Source organism: Euphorbia lathyris, chromosome 3 (genome assembly GCF_963576675.1).
Source record: "Euphorbia lathyris chromosome 3, ddEupLath1.1, whole genome shotgun sequence".
Lineage (NCBI taxonomy): Eukaryota > Viridiplantae > Streptophyta > Magnoliopsida > Malpighiales > Euphorbiaceae > Euphorbia > Euphorbia lathyris.
The window spans coordinates 36284269-36310516 of NC_088912.1; the positions used below are offsets into that span (position 1 = coordinate 36284269).

The window sequence follows — 26248 nt, forward strand, 5'->3', positions numbered from 1 at the left end:
CGATCGCTACATAGAGGAGAAGCGGTTTTCCAAGTTTAGGCGGTCTTAGAACTGGGGGATTAGACAAATAGTTCCGGACGCACTCCAATGCTTGCTGACACTTATCATTCCAAACCGTGGGTTGATCTTTCCGTAGCAGCTTAAAGATCGGCTCGCAGATTGCAGTGAGTCGTGCCATGAACCGACTGATATACTGAACCTGTATGGCCTTCACTTTGTCGGGATCTACCTCAATTCCCTTGTTACTAATCACATAGCCTAAGATTTTCCCCGATGAAACGCCAAAGAAACACTTTTTCGGGTTCAACCTTAGCTTGAACTCTGCGATTCGGGCCAAAAACTTCTCAAGTGCTCCGAAGTGCCCTTCTCTTGTATCCGAATTGACCATCATGTCATCCACATAGACTTCCACCTCTTTGTGTATCATGTCGTGGGATAGTGCCGTAGCCATTTGCTGATAAGTTGCCCCGGCGTTTTTTTTAACCAAATGGCACTACTCTATAGCAACATGTCCCCCACTCAGTAGTGAACGAGGTCTTTGCTTTGTGCTTCTCGGCCATCTGAACCTGCATGTAGCCCATGAAGCCATCCACATTCGTGTGCAAGACGCTTGATGATGCACTGTCGATCAATACATCGATGTGAGGCAATGCGAATTCATCTTCAAGCCTTGTTGAGATCTCTATAGTCGACGCACATTCGCACCTTACCGTCCTTCTTTGCGATTGGCACTACATTTGCCACCCACAGCGGATATTCAATTACTTCGATGAAACCTGCCTCTTAACTATTTCTTCACTTCTTCCCTGATCTTATCTACCCATTCTGGCCTCATGCGTCGGAGCTTTTGCTTTACGGGTTTAGCATCGGGGTATTTTGGAATACGGTGAGCTACGATGGATTTATCGATTTCAGGCATGTCCAAGCAAACACTATTTCGTATTTTTTTTTATTATTCTCTCAAATTCTTTCCTCTCTTCAATAGTTAATTCTTGAGCAATTTGTATAAGTTTAGGATTTTCATCCATGCCAAGATTGAAAGTTAACATTTCTATTGTATTGATTTCAAATGTAGGCATGTTATATGAATGAGAATGCATGGAATGATCAGAATCAACATCAAGCAAGTAAGCAAAATCAGAATTCGTTTCATTGATAGTATTGGTGAGTACATCATCAGATTCAAACAAAGCGGTAATCTAGTTGTCATCAACAGGGTTCTCGGGTTTCTCATAAGTCTTGGAGGTACTGGGCTCATCCACCGTTCCCACAGTGGCCTCAATAGTGATCACCTGCTCCTCGGCATTAAGATCTAACATCATGATCTCCTCGATCAAACAACTTGCTTCTCCTTTGCCCCAGTCGGTAACATCATTGAAGATCTCAAAACCTGGCAGAATCTTTCCTTCGGTGCTAGCAGCCATTTCCAGCTCATCATCAGACTCATCCCAGATGTTGATCGGAACTCTCTGATTGATACCATCCTCGTCGGAGGAACTTCCCCAAATATCTACGACCATCTAGCTCCCTCAAAGTAACCTCAAACATAGTGTTGAAGCTATATTGGGTGATGAATACCTTCGCTAGTTCTTTACAATCTTTCTTCGTTCCTAGTGGCAATGCATGAAACCACATGAGGGCAACTCCTTCCAGATAGGCGCTGCACAACCCTAGGATTTGTTCCTCTATCAGAATTATGTGTTCCATTGCTGCCATATATTGGTTCACATGGGCGGTAGGATCCCCAGTTCCATCGAACTTCTTCATGTTCGGGAGCTGGAATCTCAAAGGCAAAGCAGTCACCGACAAGCAGTTCTTCAAGTTATAAAAATCCTGACACCTAGAGCCTACCCCGCATAGATCATGCACTTCCTGAGTGATGTGCTGCTTCCATTCCTCTTCCCTTTGTTTTCTCTTTCCCAAACTACTTGTTACGCGATCCTGATAGTTATTTCCAAAATGGGGACTCGTGCTCACAATGCTCTTAGCTGGTTTACTGCCACTCTTGTTACTCTTAATTGCAAGCTCGTCCAGCTGGACTAAAATTAAGGTTAACTGATCATTAAGGTTGTTTACCACTCTTTCTAACCCTGATATTCTCTCATCTGGCGTAGACATACTGACCGAAGATTGAGCTGATTCGGACAACGATGATTCGGACGTCACCACTGCTGATTCAGAACTGACGATCCGTAGCTGATCAAACTGCCTGACTAGCCGGTTACTCTCGCGAAACCACAACCGCTTAATGATGAAGTCTGCGCGAACGGCCATCCATTAGTATGTATGCATGGTTTATATGCATGATTCGTGGTGTGTGTGTTTATTTATTTACGGATATATAAGATAAGAAGAACAAACGTCAGTCTAATTACACGTATCACAGCATCTCTCTTCCACCCTTATTCCTCCACACACTCGATGGTCCAAGTCTCTTTCCTAGGATTTTGGTTTGGGGCTCACATTGCGGTCCAGGGGACGCGTGATGCCATCGATTATTGCGGAAAAGTAAATCATCCATCAGACAATACAGTTCATTTTTTACGTATCAACATCCAGTGACTAAGATATCGACCAAATGGATTGTCCTTTCGAATAACTCGTCTTTTGTCATTTCGCGAGATGCATTAGTTCGGGTTTTGATTCCCTCTTGAGCGTATCTCGGATTTAGACGTGGTATGAGTTATTTTTCCGGTTCAATCGTTCGTTATTGACAATGACTTGTTCCCTTTTATTTACGTGGGTTCGTGTCTCGATTTTTGGATTACAACGGGATCTTTTTGGATCTATCGAGAGACGTAACCACATGTTTATTTAGTGATGAAAGCACTTTTAAGGAACGGACTCATCGCGTAACGTGTTTGTTTTTAGCGTTAAGAATCCGTTTGCTCATTTTGGCTACGTAAAAAGACGGCGAGTCTTATTTGAGCGCACGGTAATCTTTCGGCTAGCAACAAGTTTTTATTTCTTCCAATCTACGGGATATATCACCCTAGCGTGGTTATAGAAAATCAACGTTTCATTAAATCACATGCTTATTCGAAGCAGGGATATTACCGTTCTTTTTCAGTTAGGCACGAGTCAAGCAAACACGCAGATCAGGCCATACTTCTTGTAGTTTTGGTAACGGTCGAAATGATCGAGCCATTAATCAAACCCACAGTCTCGTCCATATGGCGCAATTATGCGGTTTTAGCTTAATTCGGCTTTATGATTTTAAACGGCGTACATACCGGCTCGAGGCACGTATTTAACGGCATTGGTTCATTTTCTTTAACTACCCTCGGGATGGATATACATCGTAGATACAGAATGACTTTGGTCGTTTGTTTATTTTTGCTTTTCTTTTATTTTCTTAGTCACTTTCGCGGACACGTCCATTTCTCTTAAGAACGACACAAGGCATAACGTAAGAGCTCGTCTTTTATTCGGAAGGGACGGGCCATGTTTGCAAAACTCTTTACGTTACAACGGGGTCGTTCTAAACAAAAATGTTCTTCGTTTTCGTTTTGTCATAATTTCGCTTTATCCCAACGTATTTAAAGAATGTGAATAACGGCTATCGTTAATATAGTCTTTTGGATCGAGCTATAACTATCCTTAATATCAAACCGACTTGGACTAATACGTGCTTACGTCACAACGCACTTCCTGAACATGTGCCTTCTTCGGGACACGGAAAGGGACCAGGCGGGTCGCACAAGTTCATTCATACGAGATGACTAAGTCGTCTTTAGTTCGAATCGTTTCGATGTTTTGGGGTAGTTTATATATCGGTTTAAGAGTTATATTAACGCATCGCTTCATTTCCTTTACATATTTTAGGATTAGACACGTATCATGGCAATTTGAAAACACGAACTGATTCATTTATCACATCAAAAATAGTAACGGGTAATCCTATGGCAACTTCTAAGGCTACTATATGCTGACACGGCTGATCGTGGGACCTCACAGGACCGCACAAATTCACCCCTAACGAATGGATGGGGACCCTTTGGCGCCTTACTGTAAGGGGGAACTTACACTAGCCTCTTTCGAGCGACGAATGGACTCTCGCTAGAGGTTTCGCGGAAATTACCCAAAAGGTTTGCAATAATGCTTATGAATGCATACGAAAAGAAATAATACGATCTGTCCCCGTTAAGGGCTTAATACACGCCTTCCGGAATCAAATTTCTCGCTTCCCCAGCAGAGTCGCCACTTGTTAGACAAGGTGCCAAATGGCCTCGCCCGGGCGGACCGGGAGGTGGACACCTCATGGCGACGTAAGCGGTGATTGGCGCCGAAAGCAACCAATCGTGGAATCAAGCTGCTCGGCAGGACCGGAGCTCGGAGTATGGAAGAGTCGCCACCCACGAATGGGAAAATGAACACCGATCCCTTGCGGGAGACCGGTGAGGGTTCGGGAAACTTAGGTACGAGCCGAGAAGGCTAGCTCCTTTCCGGAGAAAGGCTACTAGGCACCCCGACATCGCCCGGTTATGAACCACCGGCCTCCTACTCAGCGTGTTAGGCGATAACGGACTAATCGCATATTTCTTTAAGTTTAAAATTCATTTGAAACCTTTTCTTTCTCGCTTTGAAAACCGTTTTGAGCATGTTATTGAGCCATTTTAGTAAAGAATCACCCATTTTGCATAAATTTGAAGTATACAGGAGAGAGAGGGGGAGAAGAGAGAATTGATTTATTCACAGTGTGATTTTATGCTTTAGACTGTACACTAACTTTAAGCTAATCTCACTCCCCGAAAAACGAGTTTATTTACATGGTTCGTACCTTAATCGCCATTGGAACGATTTAGGTACGTTTCAAAACCCCGTTAATTTACATGACATCGACTCGAATCGCCGTTGGAACGACTCGAGCGTTTGAAAACATTTGAACAAGAAGTTTTAACCAAAAACATGATTAAGCATACAAGTTCATTCATTTTGTATAAAACTGTTTAGTTAGGAAAACGATTCAAAACTTCATTATTTACAATGAAAAGAAACGATTTTAATTACAAGGTTCGCTTAATCCGTCGTTGGAACGAATTAAGGTTTTAAAACGTGATGTTTAAGAAGATCGTTTGAAATGATAGAAAAAGCCTTTTATTTACTCTTTAGGAGTATCTAGAAAAACTTTTAGTTTAAATAAGCAAATTAAACTCTCTTTTTGTGGTTTTGTTTTCCCTTTTTTCACTCAATTAACCTCTAATCACAACAGTTAAGAAATTTAGTCTAAATCAACCCAAATATATTTATAGTATATGTACATATAGAAAACCTAAAAGGAAAATAAATATACATATTTATACATATATACAAGAATGGTGAAAATAGTAATAATATATGTAGGTTAAATATATGGTAAGAAACAAAATAATAGTACATATATACAAATGAAAATAGAGATAATACTAATTAAAATACACTTTGATTTTGATTTAAGAAACAATGTAAAAATAGAGAATAAAATCCATAAATAAGAAAGTTAAATTCATCCCAAAATAGTTTTACATAATAAATATATAGAAAATAACCCCCACCCTAAATAAGGGCTCATATAACTTAAATAAACCAAAAACTATATATATGTACAAGTATGTTACTTTACAAAAATAAATTGATGTAAATTAAGTTTAAAATATAAAGTAGATAGATAAATAATATGTAATTAATAGTTATATAACCCAAAATAATTTTCATAAATACATTACATAATTATACACATATATATACAAGGACCAAAAGTCTAAAAGTTGAGAAAGAGGGATCAAAACAGCATTTTTTACATTTCAGCAGCTTTACCGATGGAAAATCCGTCGGTAAACAGCCTTTAGTGACAGAAAACGGAAAATTACAGAACTGCTCCAACAGTTTCCAGATTTGTTCAAACACTTTAAATTAGATCTATTCTATCGTTTTGGATCTCCGAACTACCCAAATAGAATCATAGTCTATAACGGAGAATCCTAAAACGATGTTTTATTTTAAAACGTTATTTCGAAATATTTTCAAAACTTATAATTATAACGTTTTTTAATCCCGAACTACCTTTGAATCGGATCACGGTTCGTATTGGGATATTGAAACGAGGTTTTTTTTTTATTTCAAAACAAAAACGAACGTTTATTTAATACGAGACGAAAATTAAATAAATACGAAAAATTAAATAAAACGTGATAAATAAATAAATAACTAAATAAATAAAATTATAACATGAAAATAAATAAATAAAGGAAATAAATAAAATAAAATAAAACGAGTCTAGTCCTTGGATAATACCTCAAGATCGGTATCTGACAGTCGAAGTCGGTTCATTCCGCGAATCGTGATTTTCCGGTGTTTTTCGGGTTTTTAGTAAAAATTTAACTTTTAGGAAATTCGGACTTTTTGAGAAAAAAAATATTTTTCTCAAAAAAATTCACTTTCTCTCTCTAAAAATGTCTAGAGTGAGAAAGCTCTCCCTAATCCCCCCCTTTAAATGCATGGGGATCCGTGCCTTATATAGGCATGGATCCCCGGAAACTTTGGGCGACGCCCGATTAAAATTGGGCGTCGCCCAAAGTAGGTTGGGCGGACGCCCAACTTAGTTGGGCGGACGCCCAACATATGTTGGGCGAACGCCCAACTTGTGTTGGGCGAACGCCCAACATTAGTTGGGCGATCGCCCAACAGGCGTTGGGCGTTCGCCCAACGGCCGTCGGGCGCGTGCGCCCAGCGGACGTCGGGTGTGCGCCTCGCGCTGTCGGGCGCGCGTGCCTAGCGGACGTCGGGCATGCGCCCCGCGCTGTTGGGCGCGCGACCAGCGGACGTTGGGCGTGCGCCCCGCGCTGTCGGGCGCGCGTCCAACTGTCGTCGGGCGCGCGCCGATTATCGCTAGGCGCTCGCACCACGTCGCTAAGCACTCGCGAGCCGTCCATTCGACGACCGCCACTCCTACTGACCTCACGTCTTTTATTATATATTTTTTTTTGCTTTAAAACTCCCGGAACCAACCGCTTCAACCGTCTTGTTACAGGTTTTCATCACAGGTCCTCCGACTCGGTTTCTACAGCAGCCCATTCAGGATATATACCATCAGTTAGGTAGTATCCCATATTATATGTCTTATTATTAACAACAAACACCTCTTCACGAGCTTGCCCCCTTAATTTCTCATGGAATAAAGGCGACTTGTTAAGCACATTAAGGTCGTTGTTTGATCCAGCAACACCGAAGAAAGCATGCCATATCCATGTGTATTGTGAAGCAACTGCTTCAAGCATGATTGTAGGAACCCCATGATCTCCTCGGGTATATTGACCTTGCCAAGCAACTGGACAATTTTTCCACTCTCAGTGCATGCAATCAATACTTCCTTGCATCCCTAGAAATCTATGTATGTCTTCGTGCATCTTAAAAAGGCGTTTGACGTCATTAGCATTAGGCTTCCTCATGTAAACTGCTCCGAACACCTCGACAATAGCACGATGAAATTTGGCCAAACATTGTAAGGCTGTAGTCTCTGCGATCCTGAGGTATTCGTCTTCATGATCGGCGGCCTCCCCATAAGCAAGCATACGAAGAGCTGATGTACATTTTTGAAGTGGAGTAAATCCCAACTTGCCCGTAGCATCAGCCCTCTGTTGGAAATATGGCGAGTGATTTCCTAACTCTTGAACTATACACAAGAACAACGGTTTACTCATCCGAAACCGTCTACGAAACATGGCCTCATCGTACAGCGGAGGATCTGTAAAGTAATCTTCATATAACCGTGTTGCACCTTCTTCACGGTTGCGATTTAGATGTCTCCGACGATGAGTTGGTACAGATTGTTCTGTTAATTGTTGTACGAGAGCTTGATGAATATAATCACCTGTTTCATCCCAGAAGCTATAAACGCCATCACCCCGATTGAATTGTTCAAAATAGTTGGAATCAGACATTTTTAGAGTGTTTGATACAATATGTGAGTGGTTATTGAGGTGAGTAGTTGTGTAATTTATATGAGAAAAATGTAGTGAGGTGTTTTGTAATAAATGGTAGTAGGTGTGTATTAAATTGAAAGAGTAGTTGTGTGTTAGTAGGTGTGTATTAAATTGAAAGAGTAGTTGTGTGTTAGTAGGTGTGTATTAAATTGACAACACCTTTAACTTGACAAGACCTTCACGTGCTTTATTAAAGTAGCCGATACAGTCCAAATTCGAATTCGGTGCGAATTGATAAGACCTTCACGCGTATTATTAAAGTAGACGATACAGTCCAAATTCGAATTCGGTGCGAATTGACAATACATTCACGTGTTTTCTTAAAATAATTAATTTTAAATCATAATTTAAGCATAAATACAACATATAATTTAAAATTACTACATAATCATAATCTAAGCATAAATACAACATATAATTTAAAATTAATCCCTCATATCGATCCCAAAAGACTGTTCGGTGTCAAAGATCTCTCTAGCTTCTGCAATTGTTTCTGTATATTCTGTTGGAAGATTGTCCCATGGCCTTTCATTTGGTCCCCAACCAGCATTGCAGTTATTTTTCTGTGCACTTACGTGTTGGAGAGCAATAGTTGTGCTGCGAAGGGAGTGCCAGTTTGCACATAAAGATGCTGGATAAGTTTCATAGAGCTCATGAAACGCATTAGATGCTGTCAGTTTTAAAAAAAATATGACAGATATATATTTTGGTTTTTGCAATGCATTGTAAAGCCTCGTTTTTTCGACCAATAATTGGGTAAAACGATCATTCCATGCATGAATCGGCATAAACCATTGCATAAATGTTTGAACATTTGGAGGAACAGTACCTCCACTGAGACCGTCACACCATTCAGACAGAGAAAACTCGATAGGTATATAATGCATATAGCATAAGAACCACAACATGTACAACGAGCACCTGGGAAACTCCCCACGGCTCGGAAGTTTAAAACACGACATAAAAGGGAACATAGGATGAAACAAATCCGATTGAATAAAAGTTTGTCCATAAGAACGAACAACATCATACTGATATTCAATCATCTTCTCTGTGCATTGCTCCTGATTCAGGCTCGAGATGATGCTCCATTCAGTAGGGAAGTTTGAGTAATTCTGGGAGGGATCCATTTTACAATTGGGGTGAGCTTAGATGTCCATAGTATGTTTATCTTATAGAGAGATATGTACGTGTTGTCACGATCATTATACGTGAACAGCTGTATCCAGCTGTGTTGAATTATGGTCGTATATGGTATCCCATGTGAACATCACTATAATTATTGAAGCAAATGGTATCCGATGTGAAATAGTAATACATAGAAATTGTAGTACAATACAAATTTTATAAGAAAAAGACAACAAATAACATAATTTAACACCAGAACATAGGAAACTTAATTACTTAAAGAACAAAATAAACTAAGACACTAATAATTCATCAATTTTTTGGAAACACATCTGGATGTTGGGGTTTATGTCCTATAGACAATTGTTTTAGGATATAAATATTAATGAATAAATTGTTTATTTAATCATTTGTTTAATCAGATATATAGCATTAAAATGTAACTATATATAAAGGCACAAATCTTTCATAAAGAAAGTAATCCTAAGTTTATTTAAGTAGTTATAAAGTGTTCATACAAGCATGAAGTGAGACTATACTTTATAATAAGATCAATAAACTTAAAATCAACCCAAGTCAAGTAATATGTTATAGGGGTTGGCATATCACTGTTGAGACTTGCATGTAACAATGTTTTCTGTCGAGACAGAAAGCTGATCTCACAAGCTTTAGATATTTAGATATCTAGATAGTTACATGGATCCGGTGAAGGAGTTCATTAGGATTGGGACCCAACTTGAGATAACAGTATGGATTGATTTATCTAATGTGTCAACTGTTCATCTCATTGGTATTAGTAGGTATAACTAATCCTCAGACTCAAACATTTGTTAATTAGTGATTCTGGATTATGGAGTCTGGTACTTTGATTATGTGCGAGCACGATCCAACAGGTGAGAGCCTGGGGTGTGTGAGAGCAGGGTTGGGTATCACACAAAGTAATTGCAGAATAGTTAATGTCAGATTGAGCATTCGTCACTCCCGATAAGTGGGAGATATATCCAAATGGCCGCTTGTGGTGAATTGACTGAAATCCTTGCAAGGTGATAGAGTTAAGAGTAGAAATGGATATTTCACTTAACTTATCTTTCAGAGTGAATTCAACTTGTACAAGTAAAACCAGACTCTTCGTTATATGTAACCTTGACACGTTCCATGGTTATAAGGAATTGACCGACAGGATATAGTTGATGAAGGATCGTATTATACTGTACCTAATACAGAAAGGTTAACGCCAGTTATCAACCTGACTTCTTAATTGCTCTGGGGGAATATCATAGGTTCTGCTAGTAACAGCTCGCGACGGTATTCTGTTATATATATGTTGGAATTAATCGTGATGAATAATTTCAAAGGATATATACGGCTAGTGGCAATAAAGAACCTAATGGGTCGCATATGGGACTTGGAATCGGAGGACGAAAATGTAATTAGTGAGACGCTATATATATGGGCCGAAATTTGTAGATTAATTAGGGATAAAATTAATAATTATAATTTGATTGTGGTTATGAATTAAATTAAAGGATTATCTGATAATATTAATTAGAAGTTTTTATGTGATTGAAACTCTAATTAATTATCCCTAACATTAATTAATTATTAATTTGATTAATGATAATTATCTAGATATAATTAGTTATTATTTAGATAATAGTAAAGTGTTTATTTAATTATCTAATTAGGAATCCTATTCTGAATAAGATTCCAATTATTTAATTACCTAACACAACTGGGATTAGGGTTTTGAGAAGTCTATAAATAGACTCCCTAACCCCATAATTCGGCAAAAAAACACTAAAGAGAAGGGTTAGAGGAATCGTTCCGCAACCGTCTTGGCTAATTACAATCTTTCTTACTCTCTCTTTGATCTCGTATCGATTTCTGTTAGAGGCAATCATTGCGATTGCTATTATTAAGGTTGATTACTGATTAGTTATCTTTTTCTGTGTTGTTTCTTTTGTTAAGAAGAAGAAGAAGAAGAAGAAGAAGAAAAAGAAAAAAAATAATAAAAAAAACCCAATTTCCAACCTTACCCATGTGCCACGTCAGCACTTTAATGGTGTTAAGTCATTTTCCGTTTTTCGGGTAACGGCGCAAACCACAGTCCTTTTTTTTGTATTAACAAACCACAAGGGTTTTTTTGGAAGAACATGAAACCACAGGGCTTTTTTTTTGGAATTTACCCTAAAATCAAATATAACTTCCTCTTCATCCCTCTAATTTCTTATCTTTCTCTCTAAAAATACAAAAACAACTTTCAACTTTCATTTATATATTAGGTAACATAATCCGAATATTAAGTTTAAAAATACAAAATCAACTTTATGCCGGCACATCCAACGGAACAAGATCCTCAAGGTAATCAGGAAGAATCTTGTGAAGAAATGCATTGAGATGTTCAACAAGATTACAGAGAATAAGGATGATTACAACAAGTTCTACGAGTCTTTCTCAAAGGACTTGAAATTGGGCATTCATGAGGATAGTCAGAACAGAACCAAGTTAGCGGATTTACTTCGCTACCACTCAACCAAGAGTGGTGAGGAGATGATGAGCTTGAAAGACTATGTGACCATAATGAAAGAAGGCCAGAAGGAGATTTACTACATCATAGGTGAAAGCAAAAAGGCCGTGGGGAATTCTCCATTCCTGGAGCGACTCAAAAGGAAGGGATACGAAGTTCTCTTCATGGTAGACGCCATTGATGAATACGTTGTTGGGCAATTGAAAGAGTATGATGGAAAGAAGCTGGTTTCAGCAAAAAAAAAAAAAAAAAAGAAGGGCTGAAACTCCACGATGAAACTGAGGAAGAGAAAAAAGAAAAAGGAGGAAAAGAAGAAATCATTTGAAAACCTCTGCAAAATCATCAAAGATATATTAGGTGACAGAGTAGAGAAAGTGTTTGCTAAATCAAATGAATAAGTAATAGCTGAGCATTTGTTCCCAGCATAAAGTTGATTATGTATTTTTAACTTAATATTCGGATTATGTTACCTATTATATAAATCAAAGTTGATTTTGTATTTTGTATTTTTAGAGAGAGAAGAGAGAAAGAAGAAAAAAAAATTAGAAAGAGAGAGAAGAAGGTGTATTTGATTTTTATTTTTAATTTTGGGGTTTGTTTGTGATAATTAAATAATAAGAGGTGTTAATTTATAAAATAAATAAATACAAGAACCAAATTAACTCTTTTCCTTTTGACTTTTAACACCGTTAGTCAATTTGATATGTGTTTGCTAACGGAATAAACCTCAATATACCATTTTATAAATTTTTAAACCAGAAGGCTGCAATAGAAAATAGGTGTAACCACAAGGTTTATTTTTGTACTTTTCCCTAAAAATAATAAATAGAAAAACAAAAAAAACGAAATATCTTCCAGGTGATGATGGGGACCTGTAAAATAAGGTAGATACTCTGAAACTCAAGTCAGTCTAAAGTTTAAATATAACCAAAATAAAATAACAAAAAATAAATATAACAAACAAAAAAGACATTAAATGTCTGGGGAACCTACAAAACAAGGTAGCTACTCTGACACTCAAGTCAGTCTAGAGTTTAAATATAACAAAAACCAAACATAATAATGAAAAAAGCAATGAAATGTCTTCCAACGGAAATGAGGGACCTGCAAAACAAGATAGATACTCCGACGTTTAAGTCAGTCTAAAGTTTAAATAAAAAAAATAAAAAAAAATGAAATGTCTTCCATCGGAAATGAGGGACCTCCAAAACAATGTAGATACTCCGAAGGTCAAGTCAGTCTAAAGTTTAAACATAACAAAATTAAAATAACAAAAAATAAACATAATAAATAAAAAAGACTTTAAATGTTTCCATAAGAGATTGTGAACCTACAAAACAAGGTAGATTCTCTGACGCTCAAGTAGGTCTAAAGTTTAAACATAAGCAAGATAAACATAACCAAAAACAAATATAATAATGAAAAAAGCAATGAAATGTCTTCCTCAGAAATGAGGGACCTGCAAAACAAGGTAGATACCACGAAGTTTAAGTCAGTCTAAAGTTTAAAGATAGCTAAAATAAATTAACAAACATAAACATAATAAATAAATAAAAACGAAATATCTTTCATTTGAGATGAGGACCTGAAAAATAAGGTAGATACTCTGAAGTTCAAGTCAGTCTAAAGTTTAAACATAACCAAAATAAAATAATAAAAGATAAATATAATAAACAAAAAAGACATTGAATGTCTTCCATAATGGATGGCGGACCTACAAAACAAGGTAGATACTCCGACGTTCAAGTCAGTGTAAAGTTTAAACATAACAAAAAAAAACATAATAATGAAAAAAGCAATAAAATGATGGACCTACAAACCAAGGTAGATACTCTGATGTTTAAGTCAGTTTAAAGTTTAAAGATAACAAGAATAAATTAACAAACATAAACATAGTAAATAAATAAAAATAATAAAAAACAAAACAAAAAACGAAATATCTTTCATTGGAGATGGGGGGACCTGCAAAATAAAGTAGATACTCCGAATCTCAAATCAGTTTAAAGTTTAAACATAAAAAAAATAAAATGAAAATAAATAATGATTAAAACTCCCACTCAGGACAAACGATACCACGTTTGTTGCCACGAAAGCCACGAGAGGGGGCATGACCTAAAAAGGAGTAACCGCCCTCGGAACATGGCCTGGAAGGGGTAACCGCCCTTGGCGGTTACTTAAGAACACTTATAAAAAGCCCTAAGGCCAAAGGGGGAAAGGTACATTCACATTTTTCCCACAATACTATTGTCAATTTACCAACCCTCCTACAAAAACTGACTTGATCGTCGGAGAGTTTTTCCGGAGATCCTGTCTCCGGTTCTGTTTTGCAGGTAACTACGGCGGAGATCATCAAATCGGATCCAACAAGTTATCATTGGTGCGGTGAATGTGGACCTTTTTTACCAACATTTGGTTAAAGGTACACAAAGAACATGTCAGAACCATCACGAACGACCGGCGTTACAACCAGATCCACTAGTATGAACTCAAGGGGTCCACGGATTGCGAATTCGCAATCTGCAAGTACGCAGCCTGTGGTGCCTAGCTCGTCAAGCCCTTCAGGACAATTGAGTCCCTTATTGGAGGTTCAAGTGCAAAATGAAATGGAGATGTCCAATAGCGATTTCGTACAAATGGCAGGACAAGTCTTGGCTTCAAATATGAGCCAAGCGGCGGGGGATCGAATGATTAGTTTGTTAACCGCAATGGCCGATCATAATACCGCCGTGGCGGCTGCTCCTCAACAACCTGTTGTTGTCTCCACACAACCATCGACTACTGCCTCCATATCTGCGCTTCCGCAGCCATCTCGAGAGCTAACCCAGATAGGTCAGAGTAGTCGCATGAACCCACGCAGCCATCCAAGCAACTACTCATACCACGATCCTAGTATGACGATCCATCCGACCTGGCAAACATCCCAACCGACATCGGGAATGCCAGGAATCCTTCCACTACAACACACGGAACCCTTGGTTAACGGGCATTCAGAATTAATGGCGTCTGGGGCGAATACGTTTGGGCAGGAGCACACCTGGAACTTTGATCCTATAACCGGACGACGGCTAGAACCACGGTGAGAACAAATCTCAACATCAATTGGCGGGTGGATGCCACCTAGAGTTCACCAGCAGCGGATGGAAGAGGTTCGGCGAATACCCAATCTTGAGTTGGAAGATCAACTACGGAACATGATGGAGCGAATGGGGTACACGCCTAGGGCGAGAGCAGAGGTGCAGAGTGATTCGCCTTTTGCTCCGTCGTTGCGAGAATTTATACCAGATCACAGGATAAAGGCCCCGGCGATACCTAAATACTATGGGGATCCTAATTCTGATCCTGAGGCTCATGTCAGGAACTACAAAGAATTAATGGATGTTGCGGGAGCGAGTGAAAGTATAATTTGCAGATTATTCTCGACCACTTTGGGGGGAGCGGCATCTGATTGGTTTCGGTCTTTACCTGCTGAATCTATTCACAACTGGAATCAATACAGTCGTGATTTCTGTGCCAAGTTCGTGGGCTGTAAAGCGGCAGATGTGACGGATAGGCAGCTGAAGGAGATCAAACAGAGGAACTATAATTCCCTAAGGGAATTTGTTGTCGCATTCAACGATATTCTGGTGCGGTTGCAGAACCCGGATATCGTGAGCATCCGCAACATCATGGCGGATGGAACCACGGATTGGAGCATGCAGGAGGAAATCATCCGCAATAAGTCGCGCACAGTGGCCAAACTCATGAAGATAGCAAAGGAATTCATGGAAGTGGACGATGTCAACAGAGAACATAGAGCTCAAACCCGGAGAGAGAGAGATGCTGCTAGATCCACTTCGGACAATCGACGCCAGACCCAGTCCAAGGGTAATTTTGTTCGCAGAGGCGATCGCTCCTTTCAAGGGGGAGGATATCAAACACCATTGAGTACGACTCGCCAGGAGGTGTTACTTTGGATCGAAAAGAACCCCCTGAAGAAGGATGTGCGGTTCCCCGAGGCGAAAGGCCGAACTAGTTTGGGGCGATATCCTAACAAATATTGCAGGTTCCATAGATTGAACGGCCATGACACGAACGATTGCTATGAACTGAAGAAGGAAATGGAAAAGATGATTGAGAGGGGCAAGCTAGGTCAATTCGTAAGAAAAGAAACGATTGATGAGAAAACAACGCTCCCGTATGAGGGAGAAGCAAGGCCCGAAAAGAAACAGAAGAAAGGGGTGATAAACATGATCGCTGGCGGGATCTATGAGCCGCTAACAAAAAGGGCTCGTCGTGAACAGCGAAAAAGCAACACGCATAGGGGGGATGCCCTCAATTACTCATTTGCGCGAATCACGGAGCCGCATGCGGATGATTTGGTGATTACGATGGCTGTAGAAGGATGGGACGTCAAGTGGGTCCTTATTGATACTGGCAGTTCTTGTAATGTTATTACTCGGACTGCATTCAACAAGTTGGGAATTAATGACGAGCGAGTGGAACATACATTCATGGATGTAACTGGTTTTGGAGGTCAATCGTCTCAAACAAGTGGACAAGTGGTGTTGGAAGCAGAAATGGGCGATAAGAATCTAAAATGGCGAGGTGATCTAGAATTCGCAATTGTTGATCTCCCGTTGGCCTACAACATAATTCTGGGGCGTCCGTTCCTATCGGAAACGGAATCGCTCATCTCAATGAAGCACTTGACATTACATTTGCCAACACACCAAGGGCGAGTCATAGTTGAAGGTGATCAACTTGTATCTCAACAAGCCTATACATTGTCACTTGAACCAAAGCCAGGTGAAGAGGATAAAGTTGATGAGAAGTTGCCGGCAGAAGCATTAGGAGAAACAGAACTATTCGCCATCTCAAATGATAAGAATGTACGAATAGCGGCAGGACTCCCCGAGGAAACGAAGAAAGCCATTATCGAGGTGTTGATCCAATGCGAGTCGGCATTCGCGGCTCCGAATGAAGTGCTGAAAGGAATAAGTCCAGATATAGCAACCCATCGTTTGAATGTGGACAAAGGTGCAACCCCAGTGCGACAAAAAAAGAGAGGACACGCTCCAGAGCGGCAGAAGGCGATTGAAAAAGCTGTGGCGGATTTGCTAAAATCAGATGCAATTCGAGAAGTCACCTATCCGGAGTGGCTAGCCAATGTGGTGCTAGTCAAAAAGCCAAATGGAACGTACAGAATGTGTGTCAACTTCAAGGATCTGAATAAAGCTTGTCCGAAGGATATGTATCCGCTACCTAACATTGATATATTGGTAGATGGAACTACAGGATTTGAAGCTTTATCGTTCACCGACGTGAAATCCAGTTACCACCAGATACCCATGGAGAAGGCGGATGAAATCAAAACATCATTCATAACTCATCAGGCGACTTATTGCTTCAAGGTGATGCCCTTCGGATTGAAAAACGTAGGAGCAACATACCAGAGGATGATGAACAAGATATTTTCAGACAAGTCAGGCGAGAACTTCTCAATCTACGTAGATGACATGATCATCAAAAGCAAGAAGATGCGAGACCACCCGCAGGATATCAAAGAAATCCTGGAAGTGCTAATCAAATATGGCCTCAAGTTGAACCCAGAAAAATGCACGTTCGGAGCAAGGGCAGGAAAATTCCTGGGTTTCATTGTTAGTGGCAAGGGAGTTGAGGCGAATCCTGAGAAGGTTAAAGCAGTAATGGAGATGAAAACTCCGAGGAACGTAAGAGAAGTACAAAGACTAAATGGGCGGTTGGTGGCATTAGGGCGATTCATATCATGCTCGGCTAGAAGATGTCTACCTTTCTACAATGCCATCAAAAAATCTAAGTCCTTTGAATGGATGTCGGATTGTCAAGAGGCATTTGAGGGTATAAAGCGACTGATATGCTATCCGCCCTTAATGAGCAGGCCGGAGGACGGAGAAGATTTATTTCTTTACGTATCCGTCACCAGTATGGCGATATGCACTGTAATGGTGCGAGAAGAAGAGGGCCAACAATATCCAGTGTACTATGTGAGCAAGGTCTTGAAGAATGCAGAACTTCGGTATTCGAAGTTGGACAAAATGGCTCTCGCGGTGATAACCACGGCGGCTAGGCTAAAACCATACTTTCAGGCGCATACTATCATTGTGAGAACCGGAATTCCAATGCGGAAGGTACTGCAGAAACCTGACGCATCCGGCCGATTAATGGAATGGTCAATTTGCCTGGGGGAATTCGATATTCGCTACGAAGGAAGACCAGCACTAAAGGGTCAAGTACTTGCCGATTTCGTGAATGAATTCACGTGGGATGAAGATGAACGTCCAAAGGCACAAAAAGAAGAGTGGAGCATGTTCACAGATGGGGCATTATCCACAGATGGGGCTGGACTGGGAGTCGTCATCAAAGGCCCGGAGGTTATTCGCCTGTACTATGCGGCAAAGTTAACTTTCAAAACTACCAATAATGCCGCAGAGTATAAAGCAATGATATGCGGATTGAAGCTGCTTAATGAACTTATGCCAGAAAGAGTGGTGATCTACAGCGATTCTAAACTCATGATAAATCAGATCACAAAAAACTATCTGGTGAAACAAGAAGATCTGGTCAAATACCATCAGATAGTCGGCAGATTGACGCAGGAGTTAACACACAAGGGAGTCGTTTGGGAAATGGTGCATGTTCCAAGAGGCCAAAACACAAAGGCTGATGAACTGGCAAAAGCAGCGGCGAGTAGAGAACCATGGAATCAAAAAGCATGCAATTTGGAGATAAGATCCGCACCGGCATTTGAAGTCGATCAGATTATGGTCATTGAAGAGCTGGAAGATGATGAAGATTGGCGGATACCTATCCGCCAATATCTGGAGCAGGGAGATTTGCCAGATGACAAAAGCCTAGCCAGAAAGCTAATTGGACAATCAGCGAGATACTCAATTCGAGATGGAACTTTATATCGAAAATCATATACATGTCCATGGTTGAAATGTGTTAGCCGCAATGAAGGAGACTACGTACTGCAAGAACTCCATGAAGGAATGTGCGGCGCACATGAAGCATCCGCGGCATTGGCAAGAAAGGTCAAGTTAATGGGATACTATTGGCCAAAGGTGATGGAGGATTCCCAGAAGATGGTAGCGGAATGTCACAGCTATCAAATCCATGCGAATGAAAAGCACGTTCCCGGAGCCGAACAAATCTCTATAATGACGGCTTGGCCATTCGCAACATGGGGAATCGATATAGTGGGTCCATTCCCAGAAACGACAAAGAAAATGAAGTACTTGGTAGTCGCAGTTGACCACTTCAGCAAATGGGTAGAAGCGGAGGCAGTAACCGCTCAAACACCTGAACGAATGATCGAGTTCCTACGAGAGAACATTATCATGCGATTTGGAATCCCGCAAAAGCTTATAACTGACAACGGCACCCAGTTCAACTGTGTCAAGTTCAAAGCATACTGCGAAAGCATGGGGATCAAGAATCATTTCTCTTCCGTAAACCATCCCCAATCGAATGGTATGACAGAGGTTACCAACAGGGCCATGATTCAAGGTATCAAGAAGCGGCTAGGTGATAAAAAAACAGGTTGGGCGGATGAGATACCCCATATGTTATGGGCATACAGAACTTCTGTAAAAGCAGCAACTGGCGAAACACCTTTCTCGCTGGTTTATGGAGCCGAAGCAGTCCTACCTGTTGAAATCAAGTCGCCTACAGATCGAATAATTTATTATTGCGACACATAAAATCCTATCAACATTAGAGATGCATTGGATTCTGTTGAAGAACGAAGAGAAAAAGCTTACATGCGAATGGCAGTGTACCGCAATAGAATCAAGAAATATCATGACAGAAGGGTGCGAAAAGTGATAATCAACGAGAACGACTTTGTCTTGAAAAAAGCGGACAAAATACAATCCAGAGATGGCAAAGGCAAATTAGGCGTCAACTGGATCGGACCATACAGAGTATCCAAAAAGATGGGACCATCAACTTTTGAAATAGAAGAAATGAGCGGAAAAAAGCTCCCGCGCACCTGGAATCTAGAAAATCTGCGCCTATATAAACGGGCCGGGTAGTTCAGGGAAATGACGAGTACTCTTTTTCCTTTTATGAGTTTTTTCCCACTGGGTTTTCTGATAAAAGGTTTTAATGAGGCTTTGATCCCGCACATTTCATATACCAATGTAACAAAAAGTCTTTTCTTTTATCAATAAAGATATTCAATTGTTGCATACGGCGTTTGAGTGCGGATCCTTTTTAGGACAACCACTTCAGTGTGTTATCTACAAACAAAAGGCGGGTAAATCGCGCAAAAACCTTATGGTTAAACTTAAAAACACATAAATGTGTTGCCTATTAAGAAAGGCGGATGCATGATTACGCATCACTCGCAAAAACCTTATGGTTAAACTTAAAAACACATAAATGTGTTGCCTATTAAGAAAGGCGGATGCATGATTACGCATCACTCGCAAAACCTTATGATTAACCTTATGATTATATTATTTTCGAAAGAAAAATTATAAGATAAGGCATAAAATTAAGCGAATTAACGAGTACTCAAAAAATTGCAAAAAGGGTCTGGCCACCCTAGCGGAAACGAAACTAAACTACGAGGAAATACAAATATGGAGTCGGCAAAAGGGCAAGGGTCACGTATGAAAACAAAGGGCAATAAGGAATAAAGCAACAATCGCACATATAGGTAAAGTGGCAAGCAAAAGAAAATATATATATACGGGCAGTTTGTTACATACAACAGTCCAGATATAAATCAAACTATGCTACAGCTTCCTCTCATTCACCCCTATGGCCCTTCTCGCCTTCAGCGGCTCCCTCATCTCCTCCAGTGGGCGGATCTGCTTCAAGCGAATCCTCAACCCTCGAATCAGTAACCGCTTCAGAGGGCGGTACCTCTTGCTCAGGCTGAGAAAGGTCTTGTGGTGCCTCTTTTTCCGCGTTCTGAGTAGGGATCTCGCAGCTAATTGGAGGGTTCTGAAGACTCTGATAATCTAAGAAGAGTACCTCATCCATATCAGCATCCTCGGCTTCCAGCTTGTCCCACTTCTCAGTTAGATCCTTTTCGGGGATGGGAACCTTGGGGCGGCTAAGTACTCGATCTGGATGCCCATGCTCATAAACAGCATGAATTCGCTCCCCATACCAATAGATGCGAGCACCATCTTCGGCTAGAATCTCCTCAGCTTTCTTCTTTTGCGTCTCTAGAGCCTCCTTGGATGAATTTAGATCATCAAGGACCTTTTGCAGCTCGTCGGACTTAGCCTGGAGGGATCTGAGAGCTTCCTCCTTCTCGCTCATAACCTTCTGACAAGCGCCTTCAAGTGCCTTTACCTTCCCTTGGACATCATCATAAAGCGACTTCTGAGTCGCCAATTCAGTACCAAGGTTCTCCAACTCTTTAGCGCGTTCAGCGTCCCTTAGGAGAGCACCCTCCATGAAGTTAATAATCTGCATAAAAGATGATTCGCAGATAATAAGAGCGGATAGAAATGTGCGGTTACTACAAATGCAAGATCCTTGAAAGAGAATATCACAAGTAACAATATACCTCTATGGCCCGCTTCTCAATCCCCTCCATAGCAGTAGGAAGCGGCGCTTGCTCTCGCACGTGGGAAGCAGAGGGGAGGCGCCCAAGGACATTGCATATGGAAGAAACAATGTCCCTACACGAGAAGCTCACAGCCATGCCAAAGGTCCTAGTCCACCACCCGCTGATATCGGGAATTGGCTGCGAATGCATAAGGAGAAAGATCAGGAGAACAACAGATAACTCATAAGGAAAAATTAACAACATAAAAAAGGGGAATAGATCAATATACCTCGTGGATTGGTGTACTGCTTTTTCCTTTGGACGAGGCGGATACAGGTGTACCGCCAACAGTGAGGGACACAGAAGCGTTTTTCTTTCTGGGACGAGAAGACTCTGTATCCGCAGTATTCTTCCGCTTCCTAGTTAAGGGAAGGTCCTCGGAAGCAGAAGCTGGACCTTGTGAAATGGAGGCCCTTGCAGGAGAAGCCGCCTCGATAGAAGTAATCGCCCCTCTAGGAGAATTCGCCCCTGCAACTGAAGTGTTTCCCTCCATTCGCCTCTTCCTTCTCGCTAGGGCTTTAGCCTCCCGATCTGCAGCGAGTTGAGATAAAGGATCACCCCTGCAAAGGGTTAAAAGAAATCATCAACTTGGAAATAAAAAGTACCTTGTACAAAAACACGATAAGGGATATAGACAACGTGATCCCCCTCGCGATAGGCAATCGCCACTCGGCTCCTTAGCATGTGGAAAGCCTGATCATATGTCCATACAAAGGGAGGAGTACCCTTCAAAAACTTGATCACAGTGGATTCTTCCTCGCTGGGGTAACCGAAGTTCAAACTCTTTACATTTGGTCGGCCCCAACGGCGAAGGAAGTTCGGATTCCCTTCGTGAAACTTGATGAAGAAATAAGATCGGTCCCACTCGCGGATTTTGTTCAGCTTCTCGTCAAAACCATAGTAACCGCACTGACGGATGAAAGTAAAATACCCCGCCGAACTTTTGAAATGATGAAGCTTGGAGAAAATTTTGAGTGAGAAGGGAACCTCCAGACAATCCGCCAGAAATTTGTCCAAAGTTAAATCGGCCCATCCATTGGGATGCAACTGACCGGGTGCGATTCCGTAACCGCCAAGGACGGAGGCAACCTCATCCGCCAGCGGATACGTGAAGCCGCAGATGATCTGGGCGACGAAAATGGTGAAATACCCCTTTGGATAGTCGCCCGGTCCTTTATCCTCCCCGGGAATAAGGGTTTCGAGGCCTTGGAGCCAAGGATACTGCTCCCGCAAATCGTCAATTGTCTCTTGACAAACTAAACTTCCCGACCTGTCCTTCTTCGGTAATAAACGGGGGGTTGGGACAGGTGGCGGAATCAACTTTTTAGGGTCAAAACCTAGGCCCTCATCGGTTGTATTCGCCAGGTGGAGGAAGTCGGCGGGATGAGAATCAGACCCAGGAGAGCTGGTTGAAGCTTCATCAACCATTTCCTCGACCTCATGGGAGACCTCGCGGACGTAATTTTCATCGAATAGTGCGAAGTCGAGGTCAGGGTTCGACATATTGATGAAGGAAAATGAACAGAAGTAAAGAATCGAGCGAGGTACAAATTCTAGAAAGGAACACTTACATATGAAAGACGACACAGAGAAGAACGGATGCAAAAAGGTTGATGCCGGAAGAGAAACGACGCAAAAGGTGGATGCCGGAAAAGAAACGACGGGAAAGGGAAAGTCACAATTTTTGAATTTTGAAAATCCAGACAAAAACGAAGAGTCTCCTATAAAAAAGACCCTAAAGGGCTCTTGCCAAACTAAGGGGGAGGCATGTGATGACCCATGAAAGCCAAACCGGGCCGAATTCATTACACGGGCCCAGCCCATACTTAGATCCATGGTCTAAGATGGGATGGGACCCAAATTGAGGAAGCGGGTGAAGTAAGTAACCGCCCCGAATTCCTAAATGGAGCATTAAAACTCCCACTCAGGACAAACGATACCACGTTTGTTGCCACGAAAGCCACGAGAGGGGGCATGACCTAAAAAGGAGTAACCGCCCTCGGAACATGGCCTGGAAGGGGTAACCGCCCTTGGCGGTTACTTAAGAACACTTATAAAAAGCCCTAAGACCAAAGGGGGAAAGGTACCTTCACATTTTTCCCACAATACTATTGTCAATTTACCAACCCTCCTACAAAAACTGACTTGATCGTCGGAGAGTTTTCCCGGAGATCCTGTCTCCGGTTCTGTTTTGCAGGTAACTACGGCGGAGATCATCAAATCGGATCCAGCAAGTTATCAAATAAATATAATAAACAAAAAAAGGTATTGAATGTCTTCCATAAGAGATGGTGGAACCTACAAAACAAGGTAGATACTCTGACGTTAAAAATAACAAAAAAACAAACATAATAATGAAAAAAACAATAAAATATCTTCCATCGGAAATGAGAGACCTGCAAAACAAGGTAGATACTCTGACGTTTAAGTCAGTCTAAAGTTTAAATATAACAAAAATAAACATAATAAATAAATAAAAATAAAAAAACCGAAATATCTTCAATTGGAGATAGGGGACCTGCAAAACAAGGTAGATACTCCGAAGCTCAAGTCAGTCTAAAGTTCAAACATAATAAAAAAAAAATAACAAAAAATAAATATAATAAACAAAAAAGACATTGAATATCTTACACAAGAGATGGGGAACCTGCAAAACAAGGTAGATACTCCGACGTTTTAGCCAGTTTAAAGTTTAAACATAACAAAAATAAACATAATAAAAAAATAAAAATAATAAAAAAAACCCGAAATATCTTCCATTGGCGATGGGGGACCTACAAAATAAGGTAGTTACTCCGAAGCTCAAGTCAGTCTAAATTTTAAACATAACCAAAATAAAATAACAAAAAATAAATATAATAAACAAAAAAGACATTGAATGTCTTCCATAAGAGATGAGGAACCTGCAAAACAAGGTAGATACTCCGACGTTTAAGTCAGTCTAAAGTTTAAAGAAAACAAAAATAAACATAAAAAATAAATAAAAATAATATAAAAAATAAAAAAACCGAAATATCTTCTATTAGGGATGGGGAACCTGCAAAATAAGATAGATACTCTGAAGCTTAAGTCAGTCTAAAGTTTAAACATAACCAAAATAAAATAAGAAAAAATAAATATAATAAACAAAAAAGACATTGAATGTCTTCCATAAGAGATGGGGAACCTGTAAAACAAGGTATATACTCCGACGTTTAAGTCAGTCTAAAGTTTAAACATAACAAAAATACAGGAATTTTCACATGCACCTTAATGAGCAAGTGAATTTGCTCATTTACCGTTAGATATAAGCTTAATAAATCTAAGCCTCAGGATGCTTTGAATCTCCATCTTAGGATTCTAATAAGCCTAGATCTAACGGTAAATGAGCAAATTCTACATGTTCATTAATGTGGATGTGATCAAGACTGACAAAAATAAACATAATAAATAAATCAAAATATTAAATAAAAAAACCGAAATATCTTCCATTGGAGATGGGGAACCTGTAAAATAAGGTAGATACTCTGAAACTCAAGTCAGTCTAAAGTTTAAAGATAACCAAAATAAAATAACAAAAAATAATTATAATAAACAAAAAAGTCATTGAATGTCTTCCATAAGAGATGGAGAACCTGCACAACAAGGTAGATACTCCGACGTTTAACTCAGTCTAAAGTTTAAACATAACAAAAATAAACATAATAAATAAATAAAAATAATAAAAAAAACCTGAATCCATTGGAGATAGGAGGCCTGCAACATAAGGTAGATACTCTGAAGCCCAAGTCAGTCTAAAATTTAAAAATAACCAAAATAAGATAAACAAAGAAAGCTATGAAATGTCTTCTATCGGAAATGAGGGACCTGCAAAATACTGTAGATACTCCGATGTTTAAGTCAGTCTAAACTTTAAAAATAACAAAATATAAAAATAAACAAAACAGCAACTAAATATCTTCCATTGGAGACTGAGAACCTGCAAAATAAAATAGATACCCTAAAGCTCAAGTCAACCTAAAGTTTAAACATAACAAAAAAATAAATATAATAAAGAAAAAGGATACAAAATGTCTTTCATTGGAGATAAGGAACCTGCAAAACAAGGTAGATACCCTAACGCTCAAGCCGGTTTAAAGTTTAAACATAACAAAATAACAAAAATAAATATAATAAATAAAAAGACATTGAAATGTCTTCCATCGAAAAATGTGGGACCTGCATATAAGATAGATACTATTGCGGTTAAGTTAGTCTAAAGTTTAAACATGACAAAAAATAAAATAATAAGTAAAAATAAATAAATAAAATAAACAAAAATAAATAGAAAAACAAAGAAATATCTTCCATCGAAGACGTGAGACCTGCAAAATAAGGTAGATACTCCGACGCTCAAGTTAGTTTAAAGTTTAAACATAACAAAAAAAGAAAATAGCAAAAATAAACTTAACAAATAAAAATAACAAAAATAAACATAATAAATAACGAGGGTGAGGAGGGGAATTAAAGAAGGAGTAAAAGGAGGGAGGGAAGGAATTAAAGAAGGAAGAACGGAGAAATGAATAAGTGAATGAATGAATGAATGAATGAATGAGTGTATGCATGAATGAATGAATGAATGAATGAAGAACATGGAGAATGAGAAAGAAAAAGGGAGAAGGAAGAAGGAAGAAGAAGAATGAGAAGAAGACTACTTACCTTCTTGCATACATGCTTACATTTTCCTTCTTCTTCTTCTTCTTCTTACTGCTTTCTATTGCTTGCTTTTCTGTTCCATGCTCGTTGTTTACCTGCCTACATTATTATTCCTACTTACTTACATGTTTGCGTACCTGGTTACTTTAGTTTTCTTCATCTGCTTACCGCTTCTAGAATTTCAATAGATTTCAGAAAAATATAATCCAACTAACTCGACCCGCAAATTTATTTGTCGAACCAGGAACCCTAAAAAATATCGATACTTGAAAAGTAAGAACCATAACTTCAACATTCTCATAAGCGTGACTCTTACGTGTCAATTATCTTTTGTGAAATCTAATTGAAGTTTGATAACTTGTTGGATCC

The 26248-nt window shown here is 39.8% G+C and overlaps 1 pseudogene; it reads left to right on the forward strand.

The window, feature by feature from the left end:
- The first annotated feature begins 2729 nt into the window (after positions 1-2729).
- LOC136222612 (heat shock protein 82-like) lies at positions 2730-12014 on the forward strand (annotated as a pseudogene).
- The last annotated feature ends 14234 nt before the right edge of the window (positions 12015-26248 follow it).